The 20,398-nt window shown below is 31.2% G+C and overlaps 1 protein-coding gene across 1 annotated transcript in view; it reads left to right on the top strand.

The window, feature by feature from the left end:
* The first annotated feature begins 2,495 nt into the window (after positions 1 to 2,495).
* LOC127734012 (P2Y purinoceptor 12-like) overlaps positions 2,496 to 20,398 on the top strand; it is a 37,319-nt gene continuing 19,416 nt past the window's right edge. Inside the window, exon 1 of the mRNA XM_052243552.1 lies at positions 2,496 to 2,548. The gene's annotated coding sequence lies outside the window, so the exon portion shown is untranslated. The remainder of the gene's footprint in view (positions 2,549 to 20,398) is intronic.

The raw sequence follows: 20,398 nt of genomic DNA on the forward strand, positions 1-20,398 counted from the left end.
AATCGTTTTCAATTGTTCCTTCGTAATGTTTATTTCATTAATTTTGAATTGGCTTAATCTATTGATTTTTTGTTCTCAACTGGAATAAGTTAAAAAAAAATTTCCTTCGACTTTTGCATATGTTTATGGTTTTTTTCTGGGGTTCGAATTTCCTCCTTGAAGGTTTTCTCCCAGAGGGTATCACCAGCTCAGTAGTCAGCACTTCTGTTTTGACATGAATTATCATTGATATTATCATAGTTATCAAATAACTGTAAATTGTTTGAAATACAATTATAAATAAAGGCAACAGTAGTTTACCGCTGTTCAATAGTCATAAATCGATTAAGCGAAAAAAAATCCGAGTCACAAACCAAAACCGAGGGAAACATATCAAATATAAGCTAGGAGCCATGTCAATGAAAGTATCCTAGGATTTGTCTTACGATATGTATTAGGACATTATATAGGATGGTCTTAGGACGTGTCTGAGACATATCTTAGGATGTAAAACAAAGCTATCTTAGGACAGTCCTAACTACGATTGTCCTAGGACAATCCTAACCCATTTATTTAATCAATTAATATATGGAGAGAATTAAATGAAACATATCTTAATGTATTTAAGTATATATGTAGAGGGCGGGAGGTTGCATCTTTTATGAGAAAAAAAACCAATCAATGCATTGTAAAGTTTTAACGAAATACTAATACTAATAGATACATTATTATTTACTATTGTAAATGGTGAATCATACAACTAAATTAAATTGTCATAAAACTTTGTTAGAGGCTATTATTACGTTTCAATTTAAGCTATATAACTAGTTTTGTCTTTATATCCACTCGATTTCATTACATGTAAATATTATCATTAAATTCTGTTTGCCGATGTAAATAAGCAGAAGGAAATTTTTCAACAAGCTATCAAATGTGGCGACGAATAATATCAAGGAAAAGACATGGGATAGTATCTACACAAAGATAAATTCTTCAAATACTGACTGAAGGCCATATTTGTTGTTTTTATTTCGACTTAGGACGTCGTAACGTTTAGGACTATCCGAAGACACTTATGTATATATTCTAACTTTAGGACCAAATTTAGGACATATCTTATCTTAGGAGACTTTCGTTAACCTGAATTAGGACTGAGACGTGTCCTAAGACCATCCCAAGACACGTCCTAGTCCTAAGACATCTTCGTTGACACGGCCCTATGTATCTTTGGGAATTTGACGGGTCGATGTCACTGAAGGTGGAGGTTTTCACCCCGAGGCTATCACTAGTCTAGTAGTCAGCAGTTATACTCTGTTGACATGAATTATCTTTGATATTGTCATATTTATAAATTGATTGTTTATCGTGGTCTCTTTGATGCGTTTTTGTAGCCACAAGGTTAGAATGAAGAGTTAACGTTGAGAGTAGCACTTGAAGACATAGTTCAAATCTATGTTAACGAACTATGATCGCTTGTCTATTGTATCTCAAACACATAATGACCATTCAACATACTGTTTGTTTCAGTCCATTTCGAGAACGATATGAATGTTTTTCGTTCGTTTTTTGAAAGAAGCGCTCATTTCCCACTACATACTGAAAACTACAGCTGCGATTTGTTAAAGGATTGGATAAGTAACAATAGAATTTGTTCATGAAACATCTACAGCAAATTATACATAAAAGTATCTGCTATTGATAGTTGGTTTGAAAAAGAAAATTATCCCGGATCAAGCGATGGCATGTAATGCGTTTTTCTCGCGTTTTACCTGCAAATATTTAAGTATTATACTTTTATAAATTGTAACTTGGATGGAGAGTTGTCTCATTGGCACTCATACCACATCTTCCTATATCTATGTATATCTTTATTGAAGGTGTATTAGGCTGACATTATAATTTGTTATCAGCTTCAAACGTTACATCTTTAAGGGGATAGTGTAATATGTTTAGCATATTCAGATATGTAGGTGATCGATTTCCTTAAGCGGATCCGACCACGAGTATTAACTTGCGTGCATTCTTTAAAATAATAGTTAGGTTTTAAGTTTCAGTTGTTGCCATATGATTTAGTTAAAACAATTTCAAGCAAAACCCTCAAACTAGAATTTATATTTCTAATAAAGTTATATCTTGACGATGATAAAACATTCAAATACATTATTACTTCTAAAATTGCAGGTCATATTAAGGCAAAATGTTTGCTATGATTTTGATAAAGCAAATACTTCGGTAGGGTTCCATGTTTTTGTTCAATCAGTGTTACGTAAATATTGAATTCATTTCAGTTTGAAATGATTTGTTGAATACAAATAACACCCTCATCAAATGTTACATCTTGTTCTAGAAAATTGAATTTTGTAATATATATTCTGACAGAACTTGAAACCTTTGAATGATTTTATAATGACAAGCGATTGTCCGAAGTCGTGGGTAACGGATATTGGTCTATAAATACATCGTAGTACTGATTGCTATTGGGTTAGGCAGTATAGTAAATCAAATGCTATAGGATCGTTACACCGCATCAGATCGTACAATCCTACAGAACGAATAACAATTTTCTCAGGTAAGAAATCATTGCTTACATGATAAATATGAATAAATATGTTTTAAAAAATTATTGATTGACAAAATGGTTTTGATATTAAGAAATTATTTCGACCATAAAAATAATATTTACATAAGATCAAAGACACTTCATGATTTAATCTAATATATGAATAGATTTTATTGTAACAGCAGATGCGAAAAACAACAAGTTTAATATTTTAAATTCATGTTGTTGTATCTTTCGTTTTGTAATAACTACTTGTAATTTATTAGTATGTACCTTTTGGCTCTGAATGGTCTTGATGAGGGTTAATTGAAGAATAATATATTTGATTCTGACTTGATATGAATATGACATGTAGCACTTACAAATGACTATAAAATGAATTCAGAAACATTTAAAACATTTATGATGAATTAGGAAGCTGTTACATTTATCACAAAAAAAAAGAAAAAAAAAGAAATATATGTGCTGAATAATATAACAGATAATATAATTTTAAATTAATTAGCAAACCAATTCATGTTACGTTTTCCAACCAAAATGCATTCAATCGTACCGTGAGTAACTTAAATGTACATATGCATATAAAAAAGGATATGAGAGCAAACTTCAACGATTTATTGAAAACTACTGTAGTCGGACCACAATTCATCAATTGTTTTGCGTAATAAGTGTTAATAAAACGACCAACACGTGTATGTTCTGCATTGTGTTGCTGAAACGTAAATAGCGTAAACTGTAAACAGTACTGGAAAACATTAAACACATGTAAGTGTCAGTTGTAATTTATTAAGTAGTATATGAAGGGACTAAGATATTGAAATGGACAAAACAAACCTTAAGGTAAAGTAAACATAGTCTAAATTCGATCGCAAACTATAGAATGGGGTGCACTTTTTCTATAGTGCAGATTTTTTTTTCAAATACACATAAAACATATATGCATACATATGTACATTAATATAAACAAAGTTTGTGAATTCGTTTCTAGCTTTATTACATATCTTATCAAAAACTTGAATTGACAATACCTTTTTTGTTCTTTTTATAATCGTTGTGAAAGTACATGTGTACTTGCAAAATAATTATTTCCCTGGCTTTTTTTAGAGATTGATTCATATATGTTGCGATGCCTTCATTTGCAAAATGAAGTGAAAAGAATTTTCTTTTTAAGTATTTTTTTCAGTAAAAGATTTTCTTCTTTTGTATTGAACTTTTTGATAGATAGTAACATTTGCTTTACTACATTTAATGTGCCGTAATCAGGTAATGAACGTTATATATGTATCATATATAAAAGGTGCAGAAAAATTGGTACCGTTAGTTTTATTGCATAGGTGTATTGCAAAAAAAGAAGCCATAAACCAATAACGAATTTTCATTGAAACCGAAAATATATCTGGTGAAACGGAAAGAAAGACTATCTTGCTTCGCATGCGACAACTATCGTAGTATCCATTGGTCAAATTCGGTAATGAAGAATATTCGACAGAAGACAAAATGGTTTCAAAAATGTAAAAATCACCCTGTGAACGATGTCAACACAGTCACGTGATAACGGAAAAACCAACTAGGGATGGAGAACGTGAATGATATAAGTTTATTACCCTGACTAGTATTTCATATTATCGTGCCTTCTATGGAAGCCTTTTTAGGTCACACAAGCTTTTAAGAACAAAACTAACTCTGCAAACACTGTACATAGATGATGCAGTGTTCTTAATTATTTGGGGTATTTTAAAAACAAGATATAGATTTTTTGAATTTTCAAAGAAAGCGCAACGGCGATATAGCAAAAGTTACACGTAAAGGGTACATAAGAGAAACAGTAGTAAAATTGAAAATGGAAATGGGGAATATTTCAAAGAGACAACAACCCGACCAAAGAGCAGACAACAGCCGAAGGCCAACAATGGGTCTTCAATGCAGCGAGAAAATCCCGCTTATCTGACTTATTTTTTTTAATATGTAGCAAATGTTCAGTATGCACACATTGGGATTACAATAGTCTGCTTTTATCAACTGAACTTATCTTCAGTATTTTAAACTATATCTTCTTCATCTTAGCCATATTTGTTTTATTTAGTGTGGTATTGCATGAATACAGCATTTTTTTAATATAGATATTTTTTTGATTTTAAGTATTGGAATGCAACTCGTTTAATTCTATGTTATATTTATGAACCTGTTGCTAACGTTTTGCTTCTTTATTAGCTTTACTAAAGGAATGTTATGTTTAATTTTTATATCTTCGATTGTCTCGTCGGACACACAGACTTGTACAATAAGGATTATGGAACAGATATTATCCATGCATTGCAGATTGCGATGACAATGTCAAATCAAAAATTTCCTACGTACGTTGTCGGTGGTTTCCTATTATTTATCTGTATTTGTTTTGACATTTCACAATGCAAAATACATTAACATAGGAAACAGCATGACTGATGTTCAAAAAGAGTTTTTAAAAAAAATGTCAAATTTGTTACCTCAAAGTGAAAATGGTAAAAAGCTTAAGTGTAAAACGTTAATTTTTATACACGCAAATGATTTTCGTTATAAAATGTTGATATAATTTGAAAAATATTCGCGGTCTTTCAGTAAAAGAGAGGCGAAAGATACTAAAGGGATATTCAAACTCATAATTTGAAAATAAACTGACAACGCCATGGCAAGAAAAGAAAAAAAAAACAACAGACAAACAGACAAGAAACATTACACATTACACAAAACACAAATTTAGACATATATCATAACTAGATATCCCACATCTCATCACTTGGCGTCCGTTGTAATCCGTTAACTTTTACATAAAATCTTCTCCTCTGAAACTACTTAGCCAAATTTAACAAAACTATCCCACAATCATTATTAGGATATCTAGTTTAAAAATGTGATCCATGACCTCGGCTGTCAACCAAGATAGCCGCCATGGCTAAAATAGAACACAGGAGTAAAATGCAAGGTTTGCTTATAATTTCGAAAAAAATACACCGAGAAAAACTGGCGGAAGGAAAATATTGAAAATGTTGAGCTCTACCTATTGTGTATTTACATCAAAACTGTCAAACGACTTCTTATAGGGGTTATTGCCATTAAATGACGAATCGTACGTTTTAAAACTTGTTGCCTTTTATCCTGAAAATAATAATAAATAAGACAGACACTTTAAAAAGCAAAAATGATCAGCAAGACAAAATCCACAGAAAGTCAACATGACCAAAATCGTCTGTCATGCCAAGGCTCCGTGTTGAGTGTCAATGAGACAACTCTCCATCCAAGTCAAAATTTATAAAAGTAAACCGTTATAGGTCAAAGTACGGTCTTCAACACGGAGCCTTGGCTCACACCGAACAGCTAACTATAAAGGGCCTAAAAAAATACTAGTGTAAAACCATTCAAACCGGAAAACCAACGGTCTAATCTATATAAAAAACGAGAAACGAGAAACACTTATGAACCACATCAACAAACGACAACTACTGAACATCAGATTCCTGACTCAGGACAGGTGCAATCAATTGCAGCGGGTTTAAACGTTTTAATGGTACCAAACCTTCAACCCTATCTGAAACAATAGTGTAACATCACAACATAGAAAGACACACTATAAAATATCAATTAAAATGGCTTAACTCAATCAAAAGACATATTAACACCAGTGAACATACACTGAACAAATAAATTTGATCTATGATACAATGTTAAAACAAAATAAATAAACTAAGGGAGGATAATTAAAGTAACATGTTATACCGCTGTGAAATGTTAAACAATTTAAGAAAAACAATATGCTTGAACAAAAATATCAGCCATTTGCAATTACTTAAAACACAGGTAAATGAAAATAATTTTGTTGTTAGGTATACGTGTACAGTTCAAATGGAGAAAGGAAATAATTTACAAAATAAATAATTTTGATGTTCATAGTACGAAGAAGTGAAAATTTATAGTAATACTACACACTTATCAAAGCTGGTATATAGACCAGATATAACACTGAATAAGTAAACATAAAATAACAAAAAAGCATTACAATTAGTATCAACAGGTCAAATAAACAAGAAAGTACGATTTGAGAGTACTCGCAGTTACTGACAGCTGGTTAAAAGCCAAAACCAATTAGTAATAAAAAATTATGCATTTTTTGTCTATTATCTTGAAAACTATAATAGATGAATATAAACTTTAAAAAGAAAAAATTAGCAGCAGGATAAGATCTACAAATATGTCAACATGACTGAAATTGGCAGTTAACTCTTAATAGAGTTATTCTCCTTAAATGAAATATACCGACCGTCCAAGACCCTCATGTGTAGTCAAGGTCGTTAAACCCCCCTCGGCGTCGTCTTTAATGATAATTGTTACTAAAAAATGGCCATTGTTGAAGATGCAGTTGAGCGACACATGCTCTTTAGAGCATCTAGTTAAACTGTTACAGTAGTTTTTGTTATGGTTTTCCCTGGTTCAATTTTGCTCTCAAAAAATTTTATCAGAGAGATTGGCTTTATTTTGCTTTTGGTTACTTTTGTTGTATCAAATATTGTTCTTAAATATGGACTTTGAGTTAATGCTTGTTTTATTTTTTATTGTTAATGAGAAGGAATGCTTCACAGTTTCTCAAATATAGACGTTAACAAAATGTAACTGTGAAATATAAAGTCTAAAACGCTACTTATACATGAACATACATTAGTGGAAATAAATCCAGAAAGAATATAATATGTATGAAAATGATAAATATATCATTGTTCTTCTAAATAAAGGGTATCAAGTTCTGGAATGAACATATTATGTAGACTAGAATAATATCAATTTTACAAGGATTTCAAAGGTTTTTTTTCTACTTTCATATAACGCAAATATTCTACAATGATATTAAATTATTTGTGGATGTATGAATTGGGTGGCGAATCAGAGGTAACAGTAGTTAATCGATAATCGATGTTTAAACTGCACTAATCTCTTTAAGAAGAGATAAAAAAAGGTTAAAAACAAACACTGATGGGAACGTAGGGACGTAGGGACCTCCAAAAAGATGCGATACAAAACTTTAAACTTGATGCTTACCTGCGTAGCCAACATTATTTCTAGTTAACTATCAGTTTCTATATATAAAGATATTTACTCGATTGCAACAAAATAAACAGATAAATAAACCCTATCCCCTGCATCCTCGACCTGTGATCAATCATATTTGTAAACACTTGACTAAGCAACCAAATTACAAGGGAGAGTTGGCGATGACCATAAAAAAAAATATGCGAAATCGTTTAGAAGGTAATGCTTTTCTCAGACTTTTTATGAAGTGTTTACACTAAATCCGTTGGATATGTACTAATTGATACTTTAGTCTGGGATAACATGATTAATTCATCAGTTGTATTTGACTTTCACCAAACTTTCAATGTGACTTCTAAGATCGGTACTTTGTGTTGATACGTCAATGTCCCAGGTTATGGGTAGAGTTGAGCGCTCACAGAAATGTTTAAACCTGCAACATTCTGTTTGCGCCTGTCCGAAGTCACCAGCCTGTAATCCAGTGGTTATCGTAAGTTGGTTTCTGTCATATTAATTAGGTCTTTCCACTTTTCTGTGGAAAGACCTATTGGTGTTCTTCTGATTATTATTATTATTATTTTCTTCTTCCGCCACTTTTTTCTGACGGTGCTTTTTTGTTTTTTGCGTAGGATATCGAACAGTTATTACGATGTTGAAACTGACCCTGTTAAGCCGAACACTTTTTATTGTAAGAGTTTTCTCCCCAAACACGGTTTTTCTTGTGTACAAATCTCCTTCGCAACTGTTAAAGATTACGACAAAATTAGTTCACCAATTTGCTCGTTATATCTTCAGGATCTTAAGAATAATTTTGACCGAAGTGGTCCGGAGACTACATATGGGAGTTATTTCCCCTTTTGTATTTTTAATAAGAAAAATGTAGTTGTAGCTTGTAAACCATAAGTGTTAAAGACCTAGGGTCTTTTGATTTGAGATCCTTGGTCCAAACAAAAAAAAGAAAATAGGGTCAAGGTCAAAGGTCAAGGTCATTTCTAAATTTGGGTGTGGGCTTATTTTCACCACTTTTCAAACACGATATAAGATATCGACAACATATTCTTACTTAATTGTTAGTTTCGACATGTCGTAACACATACATATTGGTTTGAAGGGTGCGCTTACATCAAATTAGAGTTTTCTCCCCTCTTTATTTTAAAAATATGCATATGGTGATATAACTCATGAACCAAATTAAAATTAAGAACTAGGCTCTTTTGATTTGAGGTCCTTGGTTGATGACCTTGAAATTGAGCCCAAGTTCATAGGTTAAATTGACGTTCTAGATTTTGACCTTTGCTTTTACCTCATATGTATACATGATAAACCATGGGATTTTTTGCATTTATTTGCAAGCCATATGACCTTGAAAAAGGAACCGGAAGTTACTCTGTGTAAACCGGAAGCAGCTTTTTTTTTGTATTTTTTTAATGTAAAAGTATATAGAACCATATATTTTTGGAATCAGTGTCAATTAAACAGTTAAATAATACCGGAGTAACCTTTTTCAAACCGGAAGTAACAAATTATCTCCCTTATTTAAAACATATTGTATAGAAACCATATATTTTTGGAATCAGCGTACTATAAGCTATCATTTGACGCTGTTAATGACATTTTAAACCGAAGTTTTACTATTTTCATATGAAAATACTTGTTTTTTTGTGAAAAGACCTTCAATTGTTTTCTGAACAATTCGTTTTTAATTTTGTTTTTCGTTTATTATTTTGTCATAAAGTGGGCCGTTGATGTTCTAATTTCAATTGTTTCTAATGTATTCATTTTTAAGACTTTTATAGCTGACTTTACGCTTAGGGTCTTGATCAATTTTGACCTGTTCTTATTTATATCTACTTATTTTTACTGGTAGATTTTTGTCTCATTATCTATCATACAACATCTACTTATTTTTATGCATACAAGACCGTATTTTGACCTCTATATATCTTTTGACTTTTCCAGCGGACGGTCGCTGTCTCATTCCAACATATCTTTTTGAATCAGTAAAAGATATTAATTATGGATTCAAATATCTTGATTGTAGCTTGCATTGTTAACATTTCCATGCTACTTTCTAAGCAATGGTCTATGTTGTTGCAGATATGTGATTTCTTAATCAATATCGTATAAATTTACCAGTTGAAAGCATATTTTCATACCGATTTAATCGATTTCAATTTATTTACAATCTTTCCAACAGAACTGCACTGTAATTAATGCGTTTAAGTGATTAAACATCCGGGGATAAGTATTTTTCATTTCCTAGATTTAAAAGAAGTATAACACATAAATTCTAAAAAGCTCTCATACAATAGTAGTATATATATTGATAATGGAAATGATCCAGTGTCCGGGGGATTAGCATATTTCCCTTTGTAGATGACGAAAGAACGACATGAGTTACATTCTAGAAGGCTCTTATACAAAAGTGTATATTTTGATAATTAAAACGATATATAGCTATTTCACTTGCTTGAATCCCTAAATAAACGTATTTGTACAACAAATTACGGATGTGTTATTATTAACCAAAAAACTATCGCAAAATCACTTTTTGACATAACAAATTAAAAGTAATATGGATAAAGCACAAAATAATTTTCGTTAAAACATGAGTGTTGTTGTATTCTCTTTTTCATTAAGCTAATGTTTCATCCTGTAAGTTTATTTTGAAACTTTCAAATACTTTTTTTTCATTTTTAAGTGTTCTGTGTTGTTATAAGTCCTTTGTTTTTATAAGTATGTTCATGTTTATTCGAGCATCTACGTGTACTTCAAATCCTGATTAGATAATAATTGCTATCTTGATTTAAAATATAATCATATCGTAGTAACAGCTGGCGTTTAACAATCGAGTTTGAACGGTTTTTAAACTATGTATTTCATTAATAAGGAGATGTGGTATGTGGTATGATTGCCAATAAGACAACTATATATTCACCAGAGACCAAATGAAGTGTACCACATTTCACGAATGAAATAGTAGATTGTTTCTAATTAAGTTTTTCCACATAACAAAAAAAAAATAAAAAAATAAAAAGAAACCATCCCGTCCCCTTTAAAAAAACTAGATTGACAGTTTTGTTTGACTGTTGTGAGAGTAGCAGTTCCAACATTTATTGCCGTTTGCATGTTATTTTCATAAATTTATTGCCGTTTGCATGTTATTTACATAAATTTATTGCCGTTTGCATGTTATTAACATAAAGCTATGTAACCTATTTTTGAAATGTTGGCTGGTTTTTTTAAAGCTATCGCCAGTGTTCACAGAATTTAGTTTTTTATTAATTGTAAGTAACAAGCATCTACATAACACATAGCCCGTTGTTTCGTAAAAAGATTAATTACTTTGAACGTAATCTCGCCTATACGCCTACATATTGTACTTACCATTCGGACTAACATATAAACGATGTAGAGATTGCTATGGGTGAATATTTGAAAATAATGAACTTTTAAAAAGAAATTAAAGGATTCATTACATTTCTAACATAGTGCTACTCATTGAGGAACTCACTCAATCATAGTTTCACAGTTTGACCAACGCAGTAATCATGACGGCCTTGATTTTTTTCCAGAAAATATACCATCTAAAAGTCTGCAGGTACTTTTAACATATATATAATGTAGTACTTCCTGGGTTTTAACGTTTGCAATACATTTTGATTAATAGTAGTAGAAGAATAAATCTTCAAAAAGGGTTCATTAAAGTTCCATCAATACTAATGAATTGGCGATATACTGTATTACCAAAATCAACATCAGGAGCCTGTAATTACAGTCAGGAGACGGTAATTCAGTGGTTGTCGTTGTTTGCTGTATATCATATTTGGTAATTGTTTTGAACATTCATTGGTTTTCTTGCTTGATTTGTTTAATTTGTTTGTATTTTTGAGGCCTTTTAGGCTAACTAGAAGGACAAAGTAAAATAACAAAAATACCGAACTCCAAGGAAAATTCAAAACGGAAATTCCCTTATCAAATGGCAAAATCTAAATCTCAAACACATCAAACGAATGGGAAACAACTGTCATATTCCTGACTTGGTACAGGCATTTCTTTATGTAGAAAATGGTGGATTAAACATTGTTTTATAGCTAGCTTTACCTCTCACCTGTATGATAAACATAAACAATTCCATTATATTGATAAGGAGTTGGTCATTGTTGGACGTCGTATAGTGACCTGTAGTTGCTGACATCTACGTCATTTATTAACTCGTGGGTCGTTATCTGGTTGGAAATCATATCACATTTTCTTAAGTGTATATTAACTCATATGATTGGTACAGAAAAATCATATTACATAATACACAAAGTACCTGAAAGCTAGTTCAAAGCCAAACAATTATTATTACAGCCAAATTTATCGAAATGCCATTTCCAAAATAGTTGAATTTCTCGTTAATAAGATAGTGGGTCAGTGTAGTATACAGAGTAGAAAAGTATTACTGTCAACTGTGACCCTCAAAGGATTGTAGCTGATCTAAAACTTCAAAAAGGTGTTTTTTGTCGATCAAAAATAGTTTATATCACTATAAACTTTGTCACAATATTTCACCACCAGTTCCAAAATCGTTTTAAGGTTTTGAGATCATAAATCATACGCAACCAAATAAAATCAATAAATAGGTGTAGGTTTTGGAATGAATAGATAATGTAAGTTGATAAAATACAAGTGAAAGAGTTAAAAGTCTATGTCAATAAAAGATAAGTAGATTTAGAAAATGTTCGTGTTGTGAAATGGAGCTGAAACTTACATTCATTTGACTTTTGAATAAGATTTTTAATTGTGTGATTATTATTCCATTATTTTTGTATTCCTACATCTATTATATATTCTTGCAAGAGAAAACGTACGTTAAGGTATACCTGGTCTTCTTCTTTCTAGAGGTAATAAAATATCCTGACTGACGGGAACGTTTAAATAAGTGTGCTAGATTATTAATTTTTGTATATGATGTTAAGCATGAGTGATTCACATGACATAATTTTAGATATCATTACAAATTCAGACATACATGTACCAGCTCTTCTTATGGGTCTTAATTCTACCTGTTTTGTATTATACTTTAGTTAGTTGTTAACTAAATACGCTACTTTTTCAGTCCATATTGCAGCCTCTGCTACCGTTACAACTATATTTTAGATCCAACGAATTGTTACTCTTTCCTTGTCTTGGATGTGCATGAAATACTTGCCTCTGAACGGTAAGAACTGCATAAACAGATGTTAAAAATACATCTCGTTTGTAATGCCCCGGACTATATTTGGACCTTAAGATAAAATGAAAGTGACAGAAACTCATTCTCTTTCATTCACGTAATAATTAACATAAATTTAATCCATTTTCTCCTTATGTTTCTCCTTTGCTAAGCCTCGATCTGGCGAGTTTATCAGTGTTTTTTTCAACACTATCAAGAAAATTCGTCTTAAAGCATTGATTTTAAAGGATAATTACAAATGCAAATGATTTGAAATGTATTTGAAAACACAAGGGAATCGAGAGATAACATATTTGTTGATTTTTTCCGTCAGAGAAGCGAAGCGTGACATCCGCAAGGAATTACTGAAAGATGTAGCCGAATTTGTTTCATCAAAGCTGGGCTATATTTACAAAACAATTATCACATGGAATCTTTTAAATGCATGAAAATCAGCATTACTACGAACGTTAATTTTGCATAATATTTTTAGTTTTTCATACATGAAATGTTTCAACCACTGTTACTTTCATCACCGTTTGTCAAAAGAGGGTTTCATGTTTGTTTCGTAATGACTTTATGATTATACCTAATTTGTAAGACGCATTAACCATCTGTTATGAAAACACGTCTAATCATCGATATCAAAATAAAAACTACTACACGAATTACCTAACCCGTTCTGTTGATATAAGATTGCGTTTAATTGTTCACGTCACAAAATGAATAATGTGCCATTTTCAACATTCAACATTCGATTTCAACATTCAACATTCAAAATTTTTTTTTTGTTAAACTTTTTTTTTCAATTTTTTTTCATTTTTTTTTTTTTCAACTTTCGTTTTTCAACATTCAACATTCGTTTTCAACATTCAACATTCGTTTTCAACATTCAACATTCGTTTTCAACATTCGATTTTCAACTTTCAACATTCGTTTTCAACATTCACATTCGTTTTCAACATTCAACATTCGTTTTGAACATTCGATTTTCAAAATTCAACATTCGTTTTCAACATTCAACATTCGTTTTCAACATTCAACATTCGTTTTAAACATTCGATTTTCAACTTTCAACATTCGTTTTCAACATTCAACATTCTTTTTCAACATTCGATTTTCAACATTCAACATCCGTTTTCAACATTCAACATTCGTTTTCAACATTCGATTTTCAACTTTCAACATTCGTTTTCATCATTCAACATTCGTTTTCAATATTCAACATTCGTTTTCAACATTCAACATTCGTTTTTAACATTCAACATTCGTTTTCAACATTCAACATTCATTTTCAACATTCGATTTTCAACTTTCAACATTCGTTTTCAACATTCAACATTCGTTTTCAATATTCAACATTCGTTTTCAACATTCGATTTTCAATATTTAACATTCGTTTTCAACATTCAACGTTCGTTTTCAACATTCAACATTCGTTTTCAAAATTCAACATTCGTTTTCAACATTCGATTTTCAACTTTCAACATTCGTTTTCAACATTCAACATTCGTTTTCAACATTCAACATTCGTTTTCAACATTCGATTTTGAATATTCAACATTCCCTTTCAACATTCAACATTCGTTTTTAACATTCAAAATTAGTTTTCAACATTCAACATTCGTTTTCAACATTCAACATTCGTTTTCAACATTCGATTTTCAATTTTCAACATTCGTTTTCAACATTCAACATTCGTTTTCAACATTCAACATTCGTTTTCAACATTCGATTTTCAATTTTTAACATTCGTTTTCAACATTCGATTTTCAATTTTCAGCATTCGTTTTCAACATTCAACATTCGTTTTCAACATTCATCTTTCGTTTTCAACATTCGTTTTCAACTTTCAACATTCGTTTTCAACATTCAACATTCGTTTTCAACATTCAACTTTCGTTTTCAACACATTCAACATTCGTTTTCAACATTCGATTTTCAACATTCAACATTCGTTTTTAACATTCAACATTCGTTTTCAACATTCAACATTCGTTTTCAACATTCGATTTTCAACATTCAACATTCGTTTTCAACATTCGATTTTCAACATTCAACATCCGTTTCAACATTCAACATTCGTTTTCAACATTCGATTTTCAATTTTCAACATTCGTTTTCAACATTCAACATTCGTTTTCAACATTCAACATTCGTTTTCAACATTCGATTTTCAATTTTCAACATTCGTTTTCAACATTCGATTTTCAATTTTCAGCATTCGTTTTCAACATTCAACATTCGTTTTCAACATTCGATTTTCAACATTCAAAATTCCTTTTCAACATTCGTTTTCAACTTTCAACATTCGTTTTCAACATTCAACATTCGTTTTCAACATTCGATTTTCAACATTCAAAATTCCTTTTCAACATTCGTTTTCAACATTCAACATTTGTTTTGAACATTCGATTTTCAACTTTCATCATTCGTTTTCAACATTCAACATTCGTTTTCAACATTCGATTTTCAACTTTCAACATTCGTTTTAAAACCATCATGTCATGTTGAACATGTGTATTAAGTTTCAAATTGATTGGACATTAACTTCATCAAAAACTTTAACCGGAAGCGGGAACTATCATTTTCTATGTTCCGTGGACCGTGAAATTGGTTCAAAACTCTAATTTGGCATTAAAATAAGAAAGATCATATATTTTTTTTTTTTTTTTTTTATTTTTGGTGTTTTAACGCCACTTTTAAGCACCGCTTTTGGGCTATTTCGTGGCGGCCAGTTTTTATTGGTGGAGGAAGCCGGAGTGCCCGGAGAAAACCACCGACCTTCGATAGGAAAACTGACAATCCTAGTCAAATAAGATTGGAGTCGAGTGCACCCGCACGAGCGGGGTTCGAACTCACAACCTCAGTGTTGACTGGCTAGTGATTACAGTAGTAACTACTTAGACCACTCGGCCACCGAGGCCCCTTGAGAGAGAACATGTGTAATATGTTTTAATTTGATTGGACTTCATCAAAAACTACCATGACCAAAAACTTAAACATGAAGCGGGACAGATGAACGAACGAACGAATGGACGGAAGGACCGTAAACATAATGCCCCGAGGTGGTTCTATTCAGTGATTGTTGCTCGCAAGCTTATTACCTTTCAAGTTTATTGCAGAGGTTAACCGGATCGTGACATTGATAAGAAATAAACAAAGAAACCCGTGAAAAACGTGACATAGGTCATGACATTTTAGTAAAACTTAGTAATACAAGTATATAAAACATATCAAACTTTCTTCTTCAAATTGGAAGTTTCATATAACGTTTTAAAGAAAGTATAGCAAAAATTACCGAGTCAGAAAAGGGAAAGTCCTCAAAACTAAAAAAAAAAAACGCTACATATATCAATCACGGAACAATTGTAAAACAACTGCCAAGTTTGCTCGCTAAAGCAAAATAAAAGAAAATACAAAAACTAGAGTGAAAAACAAAATAGAAACAATACTGAACCCTTTGTGTCCGAATAGCATATCATAACCAATCTGCACTAGGAATGTCCAAAGTTCAATAGTAAAACACATGATAACGGGATGCAATAAAGCCGAGTCACCTGAAAAGGTATATGATCAATAGATACATAATAACACGATGACAAATAACGAGGAACTAAAGTAAAATAAAACAAAGCACAACTTCAGCACAGAGAATCTATAACTCAAGACCATCTTGTAGTTTTTGTGAAGTAGACACGTACTATTTATCTAATAGGTCGTGGTATTATCAAATGAAATTTTTGAGAAAAAGGACAATACGTTCTTTGACAAAGCTTGGCTCATTAATTTCTTCAAAAGACTCTGATGACGTTTTACAAAGTCTAAGTAGCAGCTGCAAGCCAGTGAACATCGTATTAGTTGAAAAATGTATACTCCACAATTGGGCGTGTTCTGGATATTGCTGATAAAGTTAGGGAAAAAATAACAACAATAAAACGACATTTATTTGTTCTTGGATGAAAATCAATAATGAAACGAATGATACATAATTGTCTAACTGACAAGAACACAATTACGATTTGGAGACCAAACCTTGCCACCATAGGTCATTGTCAATGCTTTCGATGTGCTCTTTTTGTACTGCCTTCTGACGTTCAACCGTTCAACCAGGTCCCAAAAAACATCATACAACGTCTTAGCACCGTTAGTACTTATGTGATGCAGGATTTCATTTTATTTGAAGGAATAAGTTGTATAATTAATAATATTGGCGTGTCACTATTTGCTTGTCATTCTTTCTGATTTTATTCCGCCTTTAGTAGGACAACTCTATGCATTCTATAATAAATTATGATTGTTCACAGCAGTTTCGCACCTAACTACACCGTACTAGATCTAATCGAATTTTAGCTTTGACGAATATTGTGTTCGAGTTCGAGAGTAAACTTCATTATTGAGCGCAACACTTGGCAATACCTGATAAGGTCCAGTATAAACAATCTTGTAGCGCAACACTTGGCAATACTTGATAAGATCCAGTATAAACAATAATTAATATAGAAAACATTAAGAAATAACAGGACATATACAATATGAACATTTCGTGGCTTTTTTTCTCTTAAGTCCTGCAATATTCATGTAAAAATTATAGCCCCTCCAGCAATATCTTTCTGGATATTGGTCTGAAATCTCTTAATGTCAGTCTGAAATACAAAATAAATTGTTTGAAAGTCAAACATACATATTGGTTTCAGTTGTATTCATTGGAACTAAACATCAGTTGTACATAGTTTAAACAAAGAAAAATCGCAATTATATCCGATTCTTATGTTAAAGATTGTTAATCCCTTCTGGTATCACCAGCGATGTTACCAGTTCTTCTTTTCTGGGTTAAAAATGTGAATATGATTTCATTAAAATTTACTCTTATTAAAATAATGAAAAGGTGTCTCCCATATTTAGCTCTGTACTTGTCCGGAGTTGTCTGAACATTTTTAAAGTTTAATCTTTACCATCTCTTCTTTATTTGATGAAAGCTTTTCACTATCAATAAGTTTTTACTCGACCATCAACGGTAAGACCAGTTGTCAACAAAAGCATTAACATTGATACTGTTAATGTTTTTAAGCTATTGTGTTCGCATTTTTTAAAGTGCGTAACACAACTTATCTAAGATATATTTCATTTCGTTCCATTGGTTTTTTAATATTTCTGCTTTAGAAACAAAAATATGCCGAAATTCAAAATTAACAAGTTAGTATTGCCATATTGTTATTTTACCCAAGGAATATTGAAAATTAAAGTTTCTTATTGTCCCGGTTGATGGAAAGTTCCCGAAAAGACTCGCATTCAGACTTTCTCAGTTTGTTCGTCAGACAAATAATTGTTTACTTCCGAACTGTTCAAATACCGCTATATCATATCCCTTAGGTGAGAAAGGATGAGTAATTCGGCACTGGTAGGTGAACATAATGTCACCACATCCGATTTTGTTACAAAACAGGATAATTCATTGACGCTTTCTATTTTTGAATACGAATTTTCAGGTTTTTAAAAATTATTTCCAACACGTTTGTATGCTTAATTAATAATTGTTTATTATTACCTGAGTAAACTGTAGATTTCCTCCACAAGTCATTTGTCTTGCGTATTTACAAATATAGGCACCACAATCGTACGAATTTCTTTGTTTTGGAAGCCTCTGAAACGAAATGTGTGACCTGCTTAACATGGTGAAGTATTATAATGATTTCTAAATTAAAGGTTATGATAAGAGCAGCAATCTAAAGATGAAAATTGTCTTAAACATTTTCCAAGTGAATATCCATAGGAAATATGCATTTATATATAAAATTGCCCTCGAATATTTATTTGTTCTATGACCGACCAATAAAATAAAAGAGTTCAACAATATAAAGAGAAAAAATAAGATATGGTTTTATTGTTAATGAGACAATTATTAACACGCTACCAGTGACACGGATGTTAGCAAGTATTTGTTTTTAAACTGTGTTGGGCCTTAAACTGTAGTATATTTTTCAGAAAACTAAATAGAATAGGGTACGTTTCATGGGTATTTAATTTCTTTTATTGACTTACTCGTCATTTCTATATTAAAGAATAATTCAAAATAACATTATTGTTGTGTGTCCTTCTTAGCGAGGCCGTAACTCACCCTTTACATGGGATACTGACAACATCTGAAATCGATTAAGTATAATGATCTTGTATGGATTCATTTGATTTGTATAAGGCACAAAACAACTATCTAATGAAAGTAGACACACTAACATATGTTTTTAAGTTTACAATCAATCGTTTTAACGACAACAATGAATTTAGCAAAAAATGGCATTCATACATTCAATATAATATCATACCACTTATCATAACTTAATATGTTAAAGTTGGAAATGTATGAACTTTATATAATGAAGATCAAAGGACATCGTTAAGGATATTGAAAACATCAAAAGATAGTAAATGTGAAAAATTGAAAAGCTAGGCGACGAAGATGATTACTCACATACATATTAAGTGTAAACTTATTACGACTTATAACATAGATAGATACATATTTCAGAGTTAAACAAACCAAGACCGTGATATGTAAGTAGCACAGTTCCAAAGCAATAAAGATCACATGGTTCGCAGAATCTTATATACATTGCTAAATTCATTTCTAAATTATTCTAACAGCTAGTATTCTTGAAATACAGGACTGGATACTTTTTCCACAACACCGACTTGGTTAACTTCAAGACGCAAAAAAAGTTGTTATCACACTAGTTGTGAAAAACGCACATGGTAAGAAAAGGGACATGGAACATTATTGCCTAACAGAAAAAAATAACACAGAAAGAAAGTTTAATCTGTTTTTCCATACTTTCTTTTTATTAAGTTTAATTGAAATAGAAATGTAGTTTTATAACTACATTTAATTTTTTTTTTCATATTTTTCTTAAGTACGTTCCCTTGTCAGAACATCTATGGCGTAACTCGGAATTTTATAGAAGTGAAATCTAAATGATCAAAATACTATATTGTCATATACTGTGGATTAATTATTTTCGTGTGTACCACTTTTTGTGGTTAAAGGAAATATTGCTTTTTTGTGTATAAATAAAAATTAACATAACAAAAATACCAAAATCCAAAACGAAAAGTCCCTAAGCAAATGGCAAATTGAAAATCAAAATCTCAAACACATCAAACGAATGGATAACAACTGTCATATTCCTGACTTGGTAAGACTTTTTCTTATGTAGAAAATAGTGGTTTAAACCTGGTTTTATAGAAAATTTCGTTGTTTTTTTAAAGGTCTATATACAAACTCATTGAAAATTTTCACTTCGTTTAAATTTAAAATCGTGGTTAATCTGAATACACAGAATTCACGGACATTGGTTTGAAGTGACGAACTATGTATTCATAGTATAATGAATGGCATAAGTTGCCAGAAGCTAACAAATTGTCATCAGGTATTTACTTGTTTCTTCTGTATAGACATCAATGACATTTTGACATTTCATATATATCATGTATATTAGAAACGTATGACAATACACTGCCAACATCACAGAAACACTGATTATAGACAGATATATGTTGGTAAACATTTAGATGTTTATGCTGCGAATCATAATCCACTATTCAAA

The sequence above is a fragment of the Mytilus californianus genome, unplaced genomic scaffold (genome assembly GCF_021869535.1).
Source record: "Mytilus californianus isolate M0D057914Y unplaced genomic scaffold, xbMytCali1.0.p SCAF_3, whole genome shotgun sequence".
Lineage (NCBI taxonomy): Eukaryota > Metazoa > Mollusca > Bivalvia > Mytilida > Mytilidae > Mytilus > Mytilus californianus.